General features: G+C 47.4%; 1 pseudogene; it reads left to right on the forward strand.

Annotated features, from left to right (window-relative positions):
• The first annotated feature begins 6,314 nt into the window (after positions 1-6,314).
• On the forward strand, positions 6,315-12,111 carry LOC104860785 (annotated as a pseudogene).
• Positions 12,112-18,432: the final 6,321 nt, after the last annotated feature.

Consider the following 18,432-nt stretch of genomic DNA (forward strand, 5'->3'; position numbering starts at 1 on the left):
ACTTCTCAGGCTAGCTAACCATTAGCATCGATCACCTCTCCCTGAAGCTTTTGAATTTTTTTGTGCATTTCATACTGTTGTTTGGAAGCGACTCCTATTTGTCAAAGCTTGAATTTCAGTGGGATCTTCAGTGCACTGGATGACCTTCTCTGCATGTAACCACAAGTGGTCAGTTGTGTCATAAGCTATCTTTTTAATACCCTTTGGATTTTTATTGTCCAGAAACGTAAGCAACTTCAAGTCTCCCTATTCTCTGAGAATATGTTGCTGTCAAATACTCCTGGTATCATCCTTTTGTATTTCCCAGAGCTCGTGGCTGAAAGCAGCAGGAATAAGATTTGGTTCATTTAAACAGGAAAAGATTGGACTCAAAGGCACATTACATAGCTCACAAGATCTTCACGTGTGCAGGTGAAGCTTGGAAGCCAAGAAAGAATCCACCCAAAGCTATGCTGCAGAACTGGTTCTTTAAGACATCAGTGCCACTACCCCTGGCTCTGGGGCTGGTAGTTTGCACTGCAGCTAATCCCAGTGCTGGGCACTGGGAACTGCTCGTTTTAGGTAGGAAAGATGAAGGTTGCATGTAGGAGAAAATCTGGCTAGTAACAGGGTAAGCAGTTGTTTTTTCTGACATATTTAAATGTTGATTGTTGCAAGCAGTTATTCAGCTGTCCAAAAATCTGCCAAGGACCCTAGGTTTTTCTTTCTGTCTTCTCTATCACCCTTAGAGTATGAGCTTTAGTCCTCCAAATTATCCCCTGATGGTGGCAGGCACAGCCGTGACATTTGCATCCAAGGCAGAAATTGAGAGAAAGCAAAAGAAAGGGCTCCCATGTCAGGAAGGCAAGAGTTCACCAAGAAATCTCAAGCTAGACTTCTGCCTCTATCTTCCTGGTCAGAGGTGTGCCGTGCACCCTTCTAAAGAGACAAAGGAAGCCAAGAAACCCCCATTTGGTATGACTAACCCCTATAGTAGGGTTGTAGGGTTGTAAAGGGTGTTGGATGAGAGAATCCCTCTCTAGAATAAATTATGTAGTTTGTGCTTCCCTGAGTCACCAGTTTCCAGTCCACAGTCTGGGAGAGGGGCCTCTGATTCACAGAGCCTAGACCATGTGCCTACATCTCAGTGGCAAGAGAAGCTGGAATGTGATTTTCTGGCACCTGCAGTGCCTACGGTGGGGAATTCTACGTCAGTATAGTAGGGGATTCCTCAAATGTAGGGAGCGAGTGCCCGTACCAGGAGGCCAGAATGGTGACAGATACCTTGCTATGTTGTCATGGAATATCTTCCCAAATTATTTTATACATGTAGTTAAAAGTTGAGAGTTAACTTTTTGGAAGATGTGCCATTGGTATGAAATTGACCTTTTAATTGTCTATCCTCAGGAATTCCTGTATGCTTACTGTTAAGGGTAAGAAGCAGGCAAATTAAAGGAGGGAGGAGTGCTGCGCTCTTGGCTGGTCTTGGTGATCCAGCTACACCAGTTTATCTCTCTCCCAACTCCAAACTTTCTCCCCAGCTGAGCTCCCAGCATGCCCCGGGGCTACTGATCACAGCAGGAGGGTCCCCAGACCTTTGCCGCAGCCCACCCATACTACAATCCCTGGCCAGTGGCACACATCTGATTATGCTCCCCTCCAGAGGACAAGAGTTCCCAAGATGGTGAGCAATTCATTCCAATGAACAAATCCATGCTTCCCTGGGAAGGAACCTTGTACCATTTGGTAATGCTGATTCTCACCATAGAAGTGAATTATGGTTCAGAAACACACCAGTAACCACAGCCTGGGTGATCTAGAATATAAACAGCATTGCCCAGAAGGAGAACACTCAACAGAAAGAGATCACTCAGCTAGGTGGGCGGGCCACTGGGAAACTTTCACCTAGTGACAGGAAGTCCCCATGCTCACAGATGGACAGTGTTAGACAAAACAAAGAAACAGGTACAGGAGCCACAAAATTGCTTTTTGTACATTTAAAAAAGTCAAGCCCTAAAAACTGTCATGTGCCTTTCAGTCTTCAGATACCACTCAGAGCAATACCAATCCTCCGGCGATGGGAACAGGAGCGGTGGCTTCACTTCCCCGTCAGCACACTTGGGGAGTCTGGTTTATTACAGAAGGAGCCACTGACTGCCTATCACTTTCATTCTTAGCTTCTTAGGACAAAGTCAACATTTCTTGTAGCTTCTTTGGTCCAAACTGTAGTCTTTAAATGCTAAGTTTCAATGGTTTCAAGAAGGCTGGGATTCAGCAAGTAGGTGAAATAACATAATTGACAAGAAGAAGTATTTTGCTAGCTAAAATTATTTTTGTGTAAAAGTCAGAGTTTTTATTGTTTAAAAGTTCCTATTTCAACTAATAAATTCGACTTTTCCCAAAACATGCAAGATTTTGTTGAATTTAGTTTGCTCTCATGCTTGCAATTCTAAATTGAAAGGCCCTTAAGTATATCCGATTTTTACAACATCACTTATTAAGTGAAAATTCATCCACTCCAAGTATATAATTCAGTGATGTTTAAGTATCATTAAATTGATACAACTATCCCCACAAATCTGACAGACCATTTTTTATCCCCCCAAATAATAAGCGTGTAAGATTTTAATTCGAGCAAAGGGCCCCCGGATTCCTTCCCATATACAGTGGACCCTTGATTTATGAACTCAGTTCATTCCCAAGTGCTGATCAAGTTGATCGTTTGCTTCAAAGCCTCTCTCCTATATAATTTTCGGCCACATTTTCTTCCACGCATATCACAGTGTCACTACAGAGACACTGGCCCAGGACTTCCCAATTAACCCCACGCAGGAAAGGATGTTGTCATGCTCCCTCCAGAGCTCTTTAAGGGTTAGATCTGTATCTGAGACCATCTGGAAGCACAAGTGGTTGTCACTTGACTTTGTTCACAAGTTAAAACTAAAATTCTGGTCATAACCCAAGTTGTTCGTGTGTCAGGCTGGTTGTAACTCGAGGGTCCAATGTACTCCAAATACTTGGCCTATCCTCAACCAGAATCTAAGCAAATAGACAGAATGTGAAGGCCCCCTGGGCTGCTCAGAAATGCTTTAATGATTTAATAATTCATTAAAACTTTAGTGTTAAATGAACTTGGGGTAACAACTGGAGTTTATTATAAGTAGGAATCCACAGAGGTCAAGAGCATGGGACATTTCTTAGTCTCCTGAAAACAGAATGAAGTTTTTTGCTGCAGATGAATACCCTGATGGATGCCTCATCCTCTGCCCAGGGACATTGCTGAAAGTGGTTTGCTCAAGTTCCTAAATAGCCTCTCCTCACATTTTTTGGCTGTATTTGCCTCTTTATAAAAGAGTAATTCTGTGAGATCATTTTCCAAAGAAAGACAACTCTACCTCAGCACAACTGATCACTTTTTTTTTGTTGTTGTTGCTTTGTTTTGTTTTTTTGAGACAGGGTCTCACTATGTAGTGAGACTGACCTGGAACTCACTATGTAGCCCAGGCTGGTCTCAAACTCACAGCGATCCTCCTGCCTCAGCCTCCTGAGTGCTGGGATTACAGGCATGCGCTACCACGCCCTGCAAAAGATTTTCTTTTTGGTACCAGGGATCGAACTCGGGTGGCCGAGTTTACAAAGCAGGGACTGGAAAGGTTGTTGCTGGGCTGTCCAGGCAGGGTTTAAAACTTGGGATCCTGGCCGGGTGTGGTGGTGCACGCCTGTAATCCCAGCACTCCAGAGGCTGAGGCAGGAGGATTGCTGTGAGTTCAAGACCAGACTGGGCTAAATAGTGAGTTCCAGTTCAGTCTCAACTACATAGTGAGACCCTGTCTCAAAAAAAAAAAAAAAAAAACTTGTGATCCTCCTGCCTCAGCCTTCCGTGTGCTGGGATTACAGGCGTGTACCACCACACCCCGCCTTTCACATTTGGTTTTTATTACTGAACATCAGGAGAGTTGCTTTCAGCTTCCCAACTTGACATTGTTAGCCGTGTAGTTTGTCAGGGTTGTTTTCAAATTTGGGGAAATTTTGATGAGCTTTTCATTTACTGTCCATAAATGTTCAGGTCATCTCAAGTTTTCTCACGCAGCAATTAATCTTAAATCGCCTTTGGATAGATGATACTCTGCACCTCTCTGTGGCAATGTGCATGTCATGGCGGATGATGAGTTTTACGTTATTTTCATATTCCAGCCTGCTGAATGGAGGAAAGAGCTCAAGCCAGCATGGAGGCCCCAGGCACTCGCCACACCCAGAGCACCATTTGCATTTTCTTCTATGGGCAGAGAACAGTGTCCTGTCCGCTTTGTGCCTGGAAAGGGCAGAATGACTTCCCTGCCTGTAGGGCCAGTGAATGTCCTCTCTGGACTGGAATCATCCCGCATCCTTCATGTGGAGCCCATTGGAGAGAGGGGAAAGAGGACGTGAGAAAGTCAAGCCAAGAGATCCTGCGATCAGAGGGCCCGGGCTGGTGAGATTCGCTAGGCAGAGGCCCCATCTGGACGAAATGCCCTGGGAGTAGACTGACCCTTCCAGACTAGACAGAGAACTTAAACTTGCTTCAATAGCACCTGGACACCTGGAAAGGAAGGGCTGGCTAGCTGTGCACTGAAAATGGGAAAAGAGCCCCAAGGGCAGCAATTTCAAAAGGAACAGCACTTGGTCTCTTGTACAGAGGATTCAAGGAAAAGAAGTCAGCCAAGTGGGGCAGGGAGAAGCCTGGAAATTGAGGGTCTTCTTCCAGGAAAAGTGGAGGCCGGAAGGAGCCATTTGAGGAGTTGGTGGATGGGTGAGTGGCAGCTCTTCTCTGTTTGTGGCAAGAGCACAAAGCCATATCATGGCCACAACAGCAGGGACTTGACCAGCGTGTGTCATCTCAGCACACTGGTCACATTGCCAACATTCTGCCTTGACCATACCCACAGAGTGCCCCAGAACAACCCTGAGAGGCCCACCACCAGGGGAGTGGTGGGCAGACTGTTCCATGCCCTGTCAGCAAGCTGAGGTGTTTCTGGAATTGGTTGGGGCCCCTGGAAAGAGGCCACCAGGACCTTAGGTAACAGCCAGAAAGAAACAGACAGCACAGGGTTTGGTTGGAATGGACAAGTGCTGGCTTCACAGATGTGTGTACGCCTCCCTGCTGACCATCCTTACCATCCTATGGCAGCAGTCTGCCACCCAGGGAGGAGGAAAGGAAACTCTGGATTACAGTACATGTTTGGCCCTGTGCCTGGAGCACAGGAGCCCACTAGGAACAGACTATGTCAGCCCAGGTGCACCTCCCTGGCATAAGGACCATTAGAAAAACTGCAGGTGCTAGAGAAGCTCTACAGACAAGATAGGTCATCCCCTTGTAAGGGACGTTTATATCTACAAAGAAGTCCCATTTGTAAGGGTGTCCCCGAAGGAAGAGAAGGAGACTCTACTCACGCAGTTGCGGTTGGTGGCACTGTGATCACCAGCGCTGTGTCAGCAATCCACGGAGGGTTCTTTTGCTCCATTGGGGTAGAAATAGCAAATTGGCAAAGTGCAGCTTCCTTAATGCAGGCAGCTCCAGGCTCTGAGTGCCACTGAGTGTCATAGCCCTTAGCAGTTTCTAGCCACCGCAGGGATACCTGGAGGACTCTGGGCAGAGGTGTGATAGCTGTTAGTCACAGCCCCTTCTGGCTGTCACAGGGTAGAGGAAAGGGGCAGCCTCATTTATTTCTAGCTAACCTGGAGACTTCTCAATGGAGGCGGCATAACTCCATGCTACTAACAAATCCTCCCTTTGCTCCCCTGCGTGTCTGAGGCTGCTCTGCATCCAGTGGCCCCTTGCCCTCCTTTCTTGACCGAAAACGAGGGAGCTAAGACTTCTCTGAGTATCTCCTAGGCGGTGGGGCTGGGGGAATATGTTAGTAATCTTGTCTGTTTTCTACTCATTTTACATTATAGGAGCCTGTCCCAACTAAGAATTGTGGAGCACGCAGAAGACAAAAAACATTTCCTTCCCTATACCACTAACTCGGAGCACTAGGGGTGGGGGCTTCTGGGAACAGGGTATCAGGATGATGGGGAACCTGGAGCCATCTGTACATTTGTGGTGATGGGTTCATGTAGCTCCCCGTCTGCTATGGTTTAGATATAGAAAGTCCCAAGGACCTCATGTGTTCAAAAGTGGGTTTTTAAAAAGGCAATCGGATTCTGGGTGCTATACTCATCTGTGGGCTAATCCAGGGACGAGTTCCAAGCTAAGTGTGCCGTTAGGGTCTGAAGAGGGGGAGGTCTCTGGGGCATGGCCTGGAAGGTGCATCTCCCTCCTGGCTGGTCCTTTCTCTCTCTGCTTTCTGGCCACCATGACGTGAGCCCCTGTCTTCTGCCCAGGCCCTTCCACCATGCCGTTTTCTGTGTTTAAATCAGCTGACCATGGACTGAAACTTTTGCAGCTATGAACGAAAACATACTTTTCCTCCTTTAAGTTATGGGTGTCCAGTATTGTGTCCCAACGACAAGAAAGTGACTAAGACACCATTGTAACCAAAGTGCAACATAGGGCTCTGAGGCAGGTGGCCCCTCAGAAGGCGCCCAAGTCCCAGCTCCAGGATCCAGAGTTACATGAGAGACAGGAGATGTGGGCCAGGCACTGGAATTAATAAGCTCAAGGAAAATGAAACAAACATGCAGACAAACCAAAAGCAACTATTTTTAAGACATTAGGATTCAATACTCTCACACAGGGTATTTTGTTCACCCCTAAATATTCCCCATTAATTTATCACATTGTTTGCTCTGCCTCACGGACAATTGGGTGATAAAGAAGGCTCAGAGAGGTCAGGCAGCTTTCTAAAGGCACACAGTTAGTGGAGGGAAGAGCTGGGCTAGGAAGCCCTGTGTCTGGCTCTGAGCTACCTGGCAATGTTGCACGAGGAGCCCAGTGGGCACCCACCAGCTCCGCTATGCTGGGACGAGATCACAGACAATTCTGAGGGTCACAGGGCACAACAGTGACTTGTGGAGCTGGTGACCTTACAGGTGCAGGTCTCCACTGGCCCAACCGGCCTGCTGTCCCTTAATGTGTAACTGGGCACTGGACTCTGAGCCCAAAGCCAGCACTGGCCAGCTCAGTTCCACTTCAGTAAGGCAGCTCCAGGAGACTGTGCTACGGTGGCATCTCAGCTATTGAGCTGGTCCTGATCCAGGATCCTCCTGACCCTGCCAGGGCAGGTTAGAAAGGAGTTGGGGTTGGGGCCGCAGGGCCTCTGGGAGCTATGGGAGCAGCCACCGTGGGCTGGAGCCATGCGGACCTCAGCTGCTGATTAAGTGCAGCACAGGCACCGAGCACTGTCACAGGCTCTGAGATGACCCCAGACAGACAGCACACACAAGCACAGCACCCAGCAGACACCTGTGTGTGCCAAGAGCTGTGGCCCCAGTGCCTATGAAGCCCAGGGCAAGAGTCTCAGGCTCTTAGCAGGGAACCAGTGGGTTTCACCAGAAAGGACAGTCTGGGTAATGTCACTAGGCACTGCACATCTGTGGTGGCAACAGATGGCTGTCTCTTTGTCATCAAACGTAAGACTAAAAGCAGTTTGTGTGGAGGCTGGTGGCGCACACCATAATTCCAGCAGTCTGGGAGTGTGAGACAGGAAGGATGTTAACTCAAGGCCAGCCTAGAAGGCAGCTTAGTGACTTTTAGTGAGACCATGTCTTAAAAAACTCAAAAAGGCCAGGGATATAGCTCAGTGTGAAGACCCTGGGTTCAAACCCCCAGTACTGGTAAAAAGAAAAAAAAAATGCATTCCCTGGTCTTTAGGTCTTCTGAAGCCTCCTATGTCCACCTGAAAATTCCATTAAATAAATTTGTTGTAATTTACTTTTATCAACCCTTCTTTGTTGGGGGGGGATAACATTTTATGTTTTTATTTCTTTATATTTTTATTTATTTATTTTGAGACAGGGTCTCACTATGTAGTTGAGACTGACCTGGAACTCACTATGTAGTCCAGGCTGGTCTCGAACTCACAGCGATCCTGTGATTAATCTTTTTTTTTTTTTTTTTTTTTTTTTTTTTGGTACTGGGGATTGAACTCAGGAAACCATTGAGCAAGATTTATCTTTCTTTATGGCTAAGTGGTGTGTATGTCCATTTTCTTTATCTAGTCATCTGCTGATGGGTATATAGCCTATTTCTAAGATTACCTGTTACAGATTATGTTGCTATGCACACTTTTTTTTTCTTCTTAAATTCTTTTACTGGTACATTTTAGGTACACAATACAATTACATTTATCACTGGGCATGTGTACCTCTACATGACGTACCTTGGTTCTTATTTTCTCCCCTTTCCCCTGCCCTCCTTTCAACCCCTCCACCCCTCCCTATTTACAGAGACTTTGTTCCCATTTTTTCCTTTTCTCATATTTTTCCCTTTTCCTTCTTTTCCCCTACCCCTCCCACTTCCCATGTATCACTTTTATATGATGTCTTCGATTGTTTTGAGAAGATATCCAAAGGGCAATCACTGGGTCAGATGGGATTTCTATTTGGAGTTTTTTGAGGACTCCCCATACCGATCTCCACAGTGGCTGTACTAGTTTACATTAACACCATTGATGTAGAAGGGCTCCTTTTTCCTACCTGCAGCCTTGCCAGCAGTTGTTATTTGAATTCCTAATGGTAGACATTTTTTCTGGAGAAAGACAATGTCTCAATGTTGTTTTAATTTGCATCTCTCTAATGGCCAACGATGCTGAACATTTTTTCATGCATTTCTTGGCCATCTGTTATGTCTTGGGTCTAGATGTCCTCCAAAGCCTCATGGGATCATAGGTGGGGCTTTTTCAGAGGTGGCTGGACTGAAAATGTGTGACACTGGGATTGATTCATGGTGCAATGCTAGGCTCAAGGGCACTGGGAGTAACGGTGTGAGTGCTGCCTGCTCTAAATAGCCTGGAAAAGATACAGGGGACAGAAAGCTGCGGTCAGCAGCAGCCACAGCCATCTCCCAGTCAGCCTCAGTCTCAGCAGCAGCAGCAGCAGCAGCCACAACAAATGATGAAGATGCTCATGATGCAGCAAGATCCCAGGTCTGTTAGGCTTTTCCTCTCCCAAAATGTCCGCACCCTGAACCCAGACCCCCAGAGAATGCCCATGCAGCAGAGCGGCAGTGTACCTGTCACGGTCCGTTTGCAAGGACCTGCCTCCATACCACCATCACCTGATACACAAAGGGTGCCAATGCCTGTGAATACTGCTTTGGGAGGTAATTTTAAAAGATGCTATACCGGGAGAACCCGCAGAATCCTTCTAGCTCGCCACTCAGAGCGATGTCGTCACTTCCTAAAGCAAGTGGCAGTGAAGTACCGTCTGTCTCGGGAGGCCCAAATCATACGCCTTCACATTTAGTAGTTTCCCAGAATCAGTTAATGATGGCAGGGCCCAAACCTGGACCATCGTCGCTCCCTTCAGCAACTCAAGGTGCCACTCCCCAGCAACCCCCTGTAAATTCCCTGCCTAGCTCCCACGGCCACCATTTTCCGAATGCAGCTATTCCAACCCAGACATCTAGGCCTAAAACACCCAACAGAGCCAACCCCCGATGCTATTATCCTCAGACACCCAACAACCACCCTCCCAGCACAGAACCTTCTCAGTCGCCAGAAAGACTCAATGCCACCGAAGCAGGACTCTTCCCTCCATAGATTAATATTCCTTTACCTCCCAGGCCAACTTTAAACAGGGGCTTTAATCAACAGGGCTTAACTCCAACAACTCTGAAGGCTTTTGGGCCAGCACCTTCAAATCTTACTATGAATAAACCTTCCAATTCTACTACCCCACAAACTCACAAATTAGATTCTGTGGCAGTGAATCCTGGAAAGCAATGTAATTCCAGAGCAACAAAAAGGGCAAGTCCAAGCAACGGTCTCAGATCTAGTCCTGGATCTAGGAGAGAAACCACCCCAAGTCCTGGGAGGCAAAATTCAAAAGCCCCCAAACTCACTCTGACCTCTCAAACAAATGCAGCCCTGCTGCAGTCCGTTGAGTTGCCGAGAAATGTACTGGTCAGTCTTACTTCTCTTACTCATCCTAACAGCAGTGGGCTGATTCCTCAGGGTTCCCCTATATCTGTGGCTGCAGTGGAGGCTGTTTCGGGGACAGCAAGGAGAGCTTGAATGTGCCTCAGGACTGATTGACAGAATCCCCAGGGTAGGAAGGAGCTGGTAAATGTAGGGCAAAAAGCAGTCCCTGCCCAAGAAGTTAAAATGGTTGCCCCTGAAGATCAATCCAAAAAGGATGGGCAACTTCCGGATCCTAACAAACTTCCCAGTGTCAAAGAGGACAGAAATTTGATGTCTCCTGCCATGAGGGAAGCACCAATGCCATTAAGTCAATGTCCTGACAACCCTGGGGCTCCTGATGTGACCGTTAAACCCCCTGGGCTTACAGATCTGGAAGTGACGTCTCCGGTAGCTTCAGAGGAGGACCTGTCATTGCCACTCTTCGGGATCCAGCATCTTCTCATTCTCTAAACTTACCTCCCAGTAATGAGCTGTGCCAACTCTTGTGCGTACAGAATGGAGTGAGGTCGGTCCGAACGTTGGCCCAACCAACCCTCCAGTAATACCAGGACCTGTAAGTTCTTCATCCATTTCTACTCCCTTGCCCCCAAATCAAATAACTGTATTTGTCACTTCTAATGCCATAGCCACTTCGGCTAACACACCAGCAGCCCTGCCAGTCTACATTGATGTGAGCACTCATCACAATGCCCAATGTGGGTAACAAGGTTATGGTTTCTGAGGGACATGCAGCTGCTTGTCTAATATCTGGCCTTGGTTTATTACACCTCAGTTTATTACAATAATTCAGGCCGTGAAAGGATCACAGTCAAGCACAATTCCTGCAGCCCAACAGACTACCAGCTCTGGCCTGGTGCCTCCCTCTTTCGCAGCTGTTGGCCCATTGCACATACCTCAGCTCCTGTACCTAGTGTCCCCTCCAGGAGTCCTGCTGTAAACATTCAGGCAGGTCAACCCTCAGTCCTTAGCTCACAAGCCACTCCTGTCCAGCTTCCTTCCCTTCCTTGTACATTTCCAGTTGTCCCTCCTCCTCCTCATCCCTCTATCCAGCAAGTAAAAGAATTGAATCCACAGCCAGGGATTTAGCTCAGTGGTTCTGCTGCCTGCCTCACAAGTGCAAGGACTTGCTTTCGATCCCCAGTACAAAAAAAAACAAAACAAAACAATTGAATCCAGATGAGGCTGTTCCTCAGGCAAACACCTCAGCAGATCAGAGCCCTTGCCCTCTTCACAGTCAGCCAAGCTCATCTGTCAATCTGCAATGCTCAGTACCACCCAGTGAGGGCAAAGGAAAAGTGGACAAAATTGGGCAGATTTTGCCCATCAAAGTGTGTAAGAAAGTTATGGGCTCTCTTAAGAAAGGGGAAGTGCAACGTAGTGCAGAGGGAGAGACTCAAGTCCAAGGGCTCTTGGGAACAGAGCAACTGTCCACAGACCTGGAGAGTAAAAGCCCAACACTCCCAGCACCTACTCTTCTAAAACTGACTTCCAGCCCTGTGGGCCCTGGCACTGCCTCAGCAGGTCTCAGTTTACCTTGTGAACCTTTTCCCACCAGTATTCACTCGATATTAACCACTCTGGCACCTTCTAAGTGCATCTCTATGGCACCAACCACAAAAACCAATCATGGTGGCATAGTATCTGAACCACATGCAGGTGGCCCAGTGGAGGAGAAGGTGGGATCCCATCCAGAGATTGTACCCAGCATAGCCCCTTCACAGAATTTAGTCCCAAAGGAGACTTCTGCCGCAGCACGCAGGGCTCTGTTGCCAAATCAGAACTAGAAGTAAATGCTGTGATAGTCTTTGGGCAAAGTCAGCAAAAAGAGATAGCTGAAAAGCCTAAAACCCTAAGCTAAAGAAACTCCCAAACTGAAGAGCCAACTGTGGCTTCTAAAAGTATGGAAAATGGACATCGGTAACGAACCTCTTGACCTGCTTCAGCCTTCTGCTCTACTAAAGACGTAACCAATGCAATACAATCCAAGCCAGGAAAGAAAGTCCAAGTAAACAAGCTGGACAACAATTTTATACTTGTAAATGTGTGTGAATTTTACAAAGAGCAATTTTGAGCTGTGACTTTTAAAAATCTATTTCTATACAGTGATTTTAACAATGTGGCCCTTTTCCTTGTCCCCGCAACTTATTTTGTAAAGTGCATTGGGGAGAACATCTTGAGCCCTTTCGGTGTTGCAAGATGAAGTTCAAGGTTTTTCAAACGTTGGCATAGGGCCGAGGATTTAGCTCAGTGGTTTTACCACCTGCCACACAAGTGCAAGGTCCTGAGTTTGATCCCTGGTACAAAAAAAAAATCTTTTTGGCATATATTGCAAGGAGCTAATGCCATTATAGACGTTGCTAGTTGTCAAATTTCCTAAGTAGCCTAGAGTACAGGTTGAACATTTTTAGGACTTCTAATGATGTACTGTGCTGTGAAGTACTGTGCATGAATAGCAGTAGCAGAAACAAAAGCAATCTTATTATTTGGGGCTTTTGGTTTTGGTTTTTTGTTTTTTTTTTTTTTGGTACCAGGGATCGAACTGAGGTCTTTGCACTTGCAAGGCAGGCAGTGGAACCACTGAGCAATCTTGTTATTTGGAAATGTAAATAATTTTATTATATAGTTTTGCAGATGTATTTGTTGTAGAAATGGACCAGTGAATAAAGAACATCTAAGGATTTGTACAACATGAAACTTTAAAAAAGAAAAGAATGAACTCTAGTCTTCCCTTGCTTGCTTTGCTACCTTCTGCCTGCCATGAACTATTTCTCCTCTGTGATGCCCTTCTGCCATGCACCCTGCCTTGGAGCCAGCCAATTATGGACTGAAACCTCTACAAACTGTGAGCTAAATAAACCTTTCCTCCTTTAACTCTGGATGTCAGATACTTTGCCTCAACAATGAAAAAGTAACTAACACAGAATGTGGTACCAGTGAGGTGGGGTTGCTCTGCAACTGTACCTGACCGTGTGGTTCAGAAACTTTTGAAACTGGCTTGTGGGAAGTTTGGAAAGGTGTGGAGAAAGGAGCTGAGAAAGTAGAGCTGGAACACCTCAGGCTGTATTTTATGGGAAATCCTGTTGGAGCTCAGAGGATCAGAAGGCTGACAGAAATCCTGTCAGTAGACACCAGGCTTGGGCAGTTTCTACTGGGAAGAAGGACAGTACAGGCTGTTGGACTCCAGACGATGCATGCTTTGGCTTAGCAGAAAGTTTGTCTGCATTTGCTTGTGTTCAGAGATTTTGCCCGAGACTGAGATTAAGGGTGCTGGAATAAAGAATCTGGCAGAAGAAATTTCAAGACAGTCAGTGGCCTGGCTACTACTGTTGGGCACTTTTAGCCAGATTTATGTTGAGAATAAAGAACAAAGAGCTCAGCACAAGGATTCAAAACACTATGAGTTCAGCCAGAAAGCAAACTCCAGTAAAGCTGCAGCCTGCAAAGATGCAACAGGAAAAAGCAGTCTCTGAAAAGACTAGAAAGAAAATGCCAAAGTATTTCAAAAGAAGACCACAGAAAAGTAGACCTGAGGGCATCACAAAAAGCAGAAGGACTATCTTTTGCAGTCTAAAAATTGCAAGAGTGAATGACTTTCTTCTGAGAAAAGAGCCCCAGAGCACCACCAGAGAATGGCAGTGGCCTAGGGAAGTCGTGCCTTGGGATTTGGTTCATGGGCCTGGACCCCTACAGCCAAGAGAAGGAAGCCTGGCTACTGCTCCAGCTGGCAGCAGACCTTGGCGTCATCCACGTGGTGCTGGTTTTAGGCACGTGCAGAATGCAATGTTGTGGGGCCAGGGAGGCTTCACCCAGATTTCAGAGGAAGGCCTGGGAGGCCAGGCAGTGCACCCCTGACAGGGCAGTGTGTGAAGCTGTGAAGCCAAAGGTGCACTGGAGATCCCAAAAGGTTGGAGAATCCAGGGACATGGATTATCTGAAGAAAACTGCAAGGAGCGGGCAGAGCCATCCCAGGAGAGAAGCCATGGGAACTACAACCACTGACAATGTCATAGGGACAAAGATACTGCAAGCCCTTTGGAGTTCACAGCTTGCCAGAGATTGCCAGGGATGCTGGAAGTGAGGCTGTGAGATTTAATGTCTGCCCTGCTGGATTTTGGCCACACTTTGTTCCCTTTCCTTGCTATGCTCATTTGTAACTTTTGGAATGAAAATGTCTATCTTGTGCCCCTGAAAGTTGGAAATGTTTAACTTTCTTTTCATTTGTACAGGGGTTTGTAGCTAAGAGTTTGCCTTAAATCTTAGAGGAGACCGGACTTGGACTTTTCAGCAATGCTGAAACTGTTAGGACTTTGGCAACTCTTGGAGTTTAACTAAATGCCTTTTGCATAAAGGGACATGCATGAGTCTTTGCGGGGCAGAGGGGTCAGCAGCGGAATGTTATGGCTGGGTCTAGAAGTTCCCCCAAAGCCTTATGGGATCGTAGGTGGGGCTTGTTCAGAGGTAACTGGATCTAGAGTGTGTGATTGTGGGATTGATTCCTGGTGCAGTGCTGGGCTCAAGGGCACTAGGATTAAGGGTGTGAGTGCTGCCCACCCTACGTAACCTGGAGGAGATTTAAAGGATGGAAAGAGCTGTGGTGGTCCCTTGTTACTGCTTTGCTACCTTCTGGAACTGTCTCTCCTCTGCAGTCCCTGTCTGCCACGCTACCCAGCCTTAGAGCCAGCCAATTATGCACTGAAACCTCTATAAACGGTGAGCTAAATAAATCTTTCCTCCTTTAACTTTGAGTGTCTGATGTTTGTCTCAGCAACAACAACAACAACAAAAAAGTAACTAACACACCAACTCTACTTCTAGCCATTTCACTTGTTCATTTTTTGACTGGGTTTTTATTTTGGCGGTTTAAATGTTTTCGAATTCTTTTTATATTCTAGATGTTAGTCCTCTGCCCAAGGAATAGCTGGCAAATATTTTGCCATACTGTAGGTTATTTCTTCACTTCGTTGGTGGTTTCCTTTGCTGTGCAGATGCCTTTTAATTTAATAGGACCCCATTTGTTGATTCTGGGTATTATTTCTCAGGCCACTGGGGTCCTGTTCAGAAAGTCCCTGCCCGTGCCTATGCCTTCGAGGGTTGTACCCTAGAAGGGTTACCTTCTAGCAGATTAAATGTCCTGTTTTAACATGTAGATCTTTTATCTACTTTGATTTTAGTTTAGTACATGGTGAGACGCATGGTCCAGACTCAATCTTGGCATGTGGGTGTCCAATTTTCCCAGCATCATCAAGAGGCCATCTTTCCTCCAGTGTATTTTTTGGACACTTTATCAAAGATCAAATAGCTGAATGTGTCTGCTGTTCTGCTTCTTCTATTCTGTTTCATTGATCCACATGTCTGCTGTTGTGCCAGTACCATACTGTTTGTAACCATTGTAGCTTTGTAGTAGAATTTCAAATCTGGGGAGCAGGGGTGTAGCTCAGTGGAACTGCACCTGCTTCATAAGTGCAAAGTCCTCAGCTTGGTCCCCGGTACGGAGAGAAAAACATTTTTTTTCAAATCTGGGATTGTGATGCTTTCTGCTTTGTTATTTTTCCCAGGATTGCTTTTGCTATTCTGGGTCTCTCCTAGTTCCATACAAATTTTAGGATTGTTTTCTCTAGATCCGTGAGGAATGCTGTGGATATTTTGATTGAGATTGTTTTAAATCTCCGTGTCAGTTTTGGAAGTACCAACATTATCTTTATTTGTTCTGCCTATCCAGGAACATGAGATATCTTTCCATTTTCTGATGTCCTCTTTGATCTCCTTTTATCAGAGTGATGTAATTTTCATTGGGGGGGTCTTTCACTTCCTTTCTCTTGTTATAGAGGTATCAGCTGTGACCCCACTTACGGGCAAGGAAAAGGATCAAACCTTTCCGTCCCTGCACATCTGTGTATACTTTTATTTTTTTGAACCATGTTATCTATATAGTCTATTGCAAAAATTAAGTTTTAAAAAGCGAGAGAGTCAGACATGAGCCTCACCCCGTAACTAGTCACATTTGTCTGAGGCCTTAACTTTAATAACACAGCAACCTAAAATTACCTCACTTTTTCTGCAAGGGCCTATAAGAATATGTAGAACCACAATCCTTGCTCTACACATAAAGACGGAAGCCCAGAGCAGGGGTGTGGGTGGGTGGGGGTAGCTGAGCCCCTCCGTCCTGGATCAACTAGAGAATGAAAATGACGGAAGCATCTTTTATCAGCCATTCAACACACTGCAAGTCATAATACATATGGCTTGCCCTCTTGGGGTTCACGTTCTGGGAGGGGAGGGGACAAGACAGACGCTCACACAAGCACGTAGCACACATCACAGTAAGCTCTGGGTAGGAGAAGAAACAGAGGGAGTGACCGGCACAGTTTTGGGGTAGGTGGACAGAGAAGGCTCCAGGACAGAGGTGAGAGGACCTCTGAAGTCCGCATCTTTGTCAGGATACCCGACTCATAGTTTCAGAGCTTCAGCTCCTAGTAGTTGGCCCGTGGCTTTGGGCCTAAAGCGAGGCAGAAACATCACGATGGAGCAGAACTGCTCACCTCATGGCCAGGGGGTAAAAGAGAGCAAGGCAGAAGCCCGGGTCCCTCTGCCCTGTTCCAGGGCACATCCCCAGTGACTAAGGCCTCCCCAGCCCCCCACCTCTTAAAGGTCCTACGGCCTCCCCAGAGCTCCACTCTGGAAGGCCAGTCCTGTAACACATGGGCCCCTGGGACACTTAAGTTCCAGAGCAGAGCAGGCTCAATTGTTGAAGAGGAGGTTGAGAGCATAAGAGAAGAGGAATCTTATGAGCCCAAAACCGGTGCTCTGAGAATGAAATGTCACTCCTGGGCTCCTTCTGCATCGGCCCAAGAGCCGTGGAGCAGGCCACGGGAGCCCGGTGTGGTATCAGCAGGTCGGAAAGAGCGCTCGGGAGGACACATCCCCTTGGCCTCGAGACACTCCCAGCCCGGTGGAAGAAGCGACAGGGATCCAAAACAAAGCAGAGTGCCTTGGAAAGGCATGGGAGGAAGGACGAGGCACTGAGCTGAGTGTGATTTGTTCAGCAGATGGCAAAGTGGCAGAGACCGAATGGGGCGGGGTTGAGGAGAGCTCCTTGGCTTCTGGAGAGAGCCCAACCTTGGTTCTAGGCTCGGCAAGGCTTTGATTGCAGCTCTGCCATGTGGTGGTGGGAAGCATTGAGCGCGCTATTTTTTCTCTTTGATCCTCAGTTTTCTAACCTGGGACTCGTGCGTGACCCCTACCCCTGGTGTGGCAGCCAGCGTTACAGGAAGTGAGACACATGGGGGTCTTTGGAGGAAGAGAAACACCTGTGGCCCACCGCCCGGGAGAGGACAAGGTGGCCCAGTGGGCAGCACTGGTGGGATTAACGGGGGGCTGTGGCTGCCAGCTTGGCTGGCTGGGTAATGACCAGCTTGGAGCCTCTGAACAGCAGCCCAAACCTCTACCCTATTATTAGCAGTCTTAATGGGATGATCAGTGGGTTTGGTGGAAACCACATACCACCGTGGTGGAAGCCAGCAGGATTTGTGAAATGCCTGTCCCAGGACCTTGGAGCAGATGTCATTCCCCCGGGGCAGCCAGTTTTCAAAGGACCCAGGCAGAATCTAACCCTTAAGGATTAACTAACTGCCAGACCCTTCACTTTATCTCCTGATGTGGCAGAGATAAAAGCAAGAGGTGGGCTGGGGATTTAGCTCAGTGGTTCTACTGTCTGCCTCGAAACCCAAGGTCCCCAGTTCAATCCCCAGTATCAAAAAAAAGAAAGAAAAGAAAAGCAAGAGGGAAGCACCTGGGGAAGCACCTCCAATAACCCGGCCAATCCCGTGAGCAGCAGAAGCAGGAGGACAGGTCAACCGTGTACAGGTCACAGGTACATGTGGGGCATGTCCCAAACCACCAGTACCAACCGGGACTCAGTCACAGCTCCCAGACCTTGGAACTGTGGCAGATTTAACCTGCAAAGGGTCGAACAATTTCAGACGTGGATGACGGTCTCTCTCTTTCTAAATAAATTTGAGGGTGAAGAAGAGGACTGGGCGTTCGGAGGTCACGCAGCCAGTCAGTGATGGATGCGGACAAAGTCAGGGCTCCCGAGTCCGGGTGCAGAAGAGTCGCTCTTTGGCCACACCCTTTGGCTCTTGGGCTCCTGTGAGGGTGGGGGACCCCTGCTGGGGGAGGAGCGTGTGACAGCCTCGCTTCCTGCCTGCGCCTCCTCCCAATGGTTGGGGTGGGGGCAGCTCCTGGGTGCTGCTGCGGCATCTCCACCCCTGGCTCTAGTCAGGTTCGTCTCTGTGAGCTGTCATCCTGCCCCAGCCCGTCACCCCATGCACCCTGCTTCCTTTACGTCTCCTGCTGGGGATTGCATTCCCTTCCTGTTGGTCTTCGTTACCCT

This window comes from Fukomys damarensis, unplaced genomic scaffold (genome assembly GCF_012274545.1).
Source record: "Fukomys damarensis isolate Sample0158 unplaced genomic scaffold, DMR_v1.0_HiC HiC_scaffold_10, whole genome shotgun sequence".
NCBI classification, from domain to species: Eukaryota; Metazoa; Chordata; class Mammalia; order Rodentia; family Bathyergidae; genus Fukomys; species Fukomys damarensis.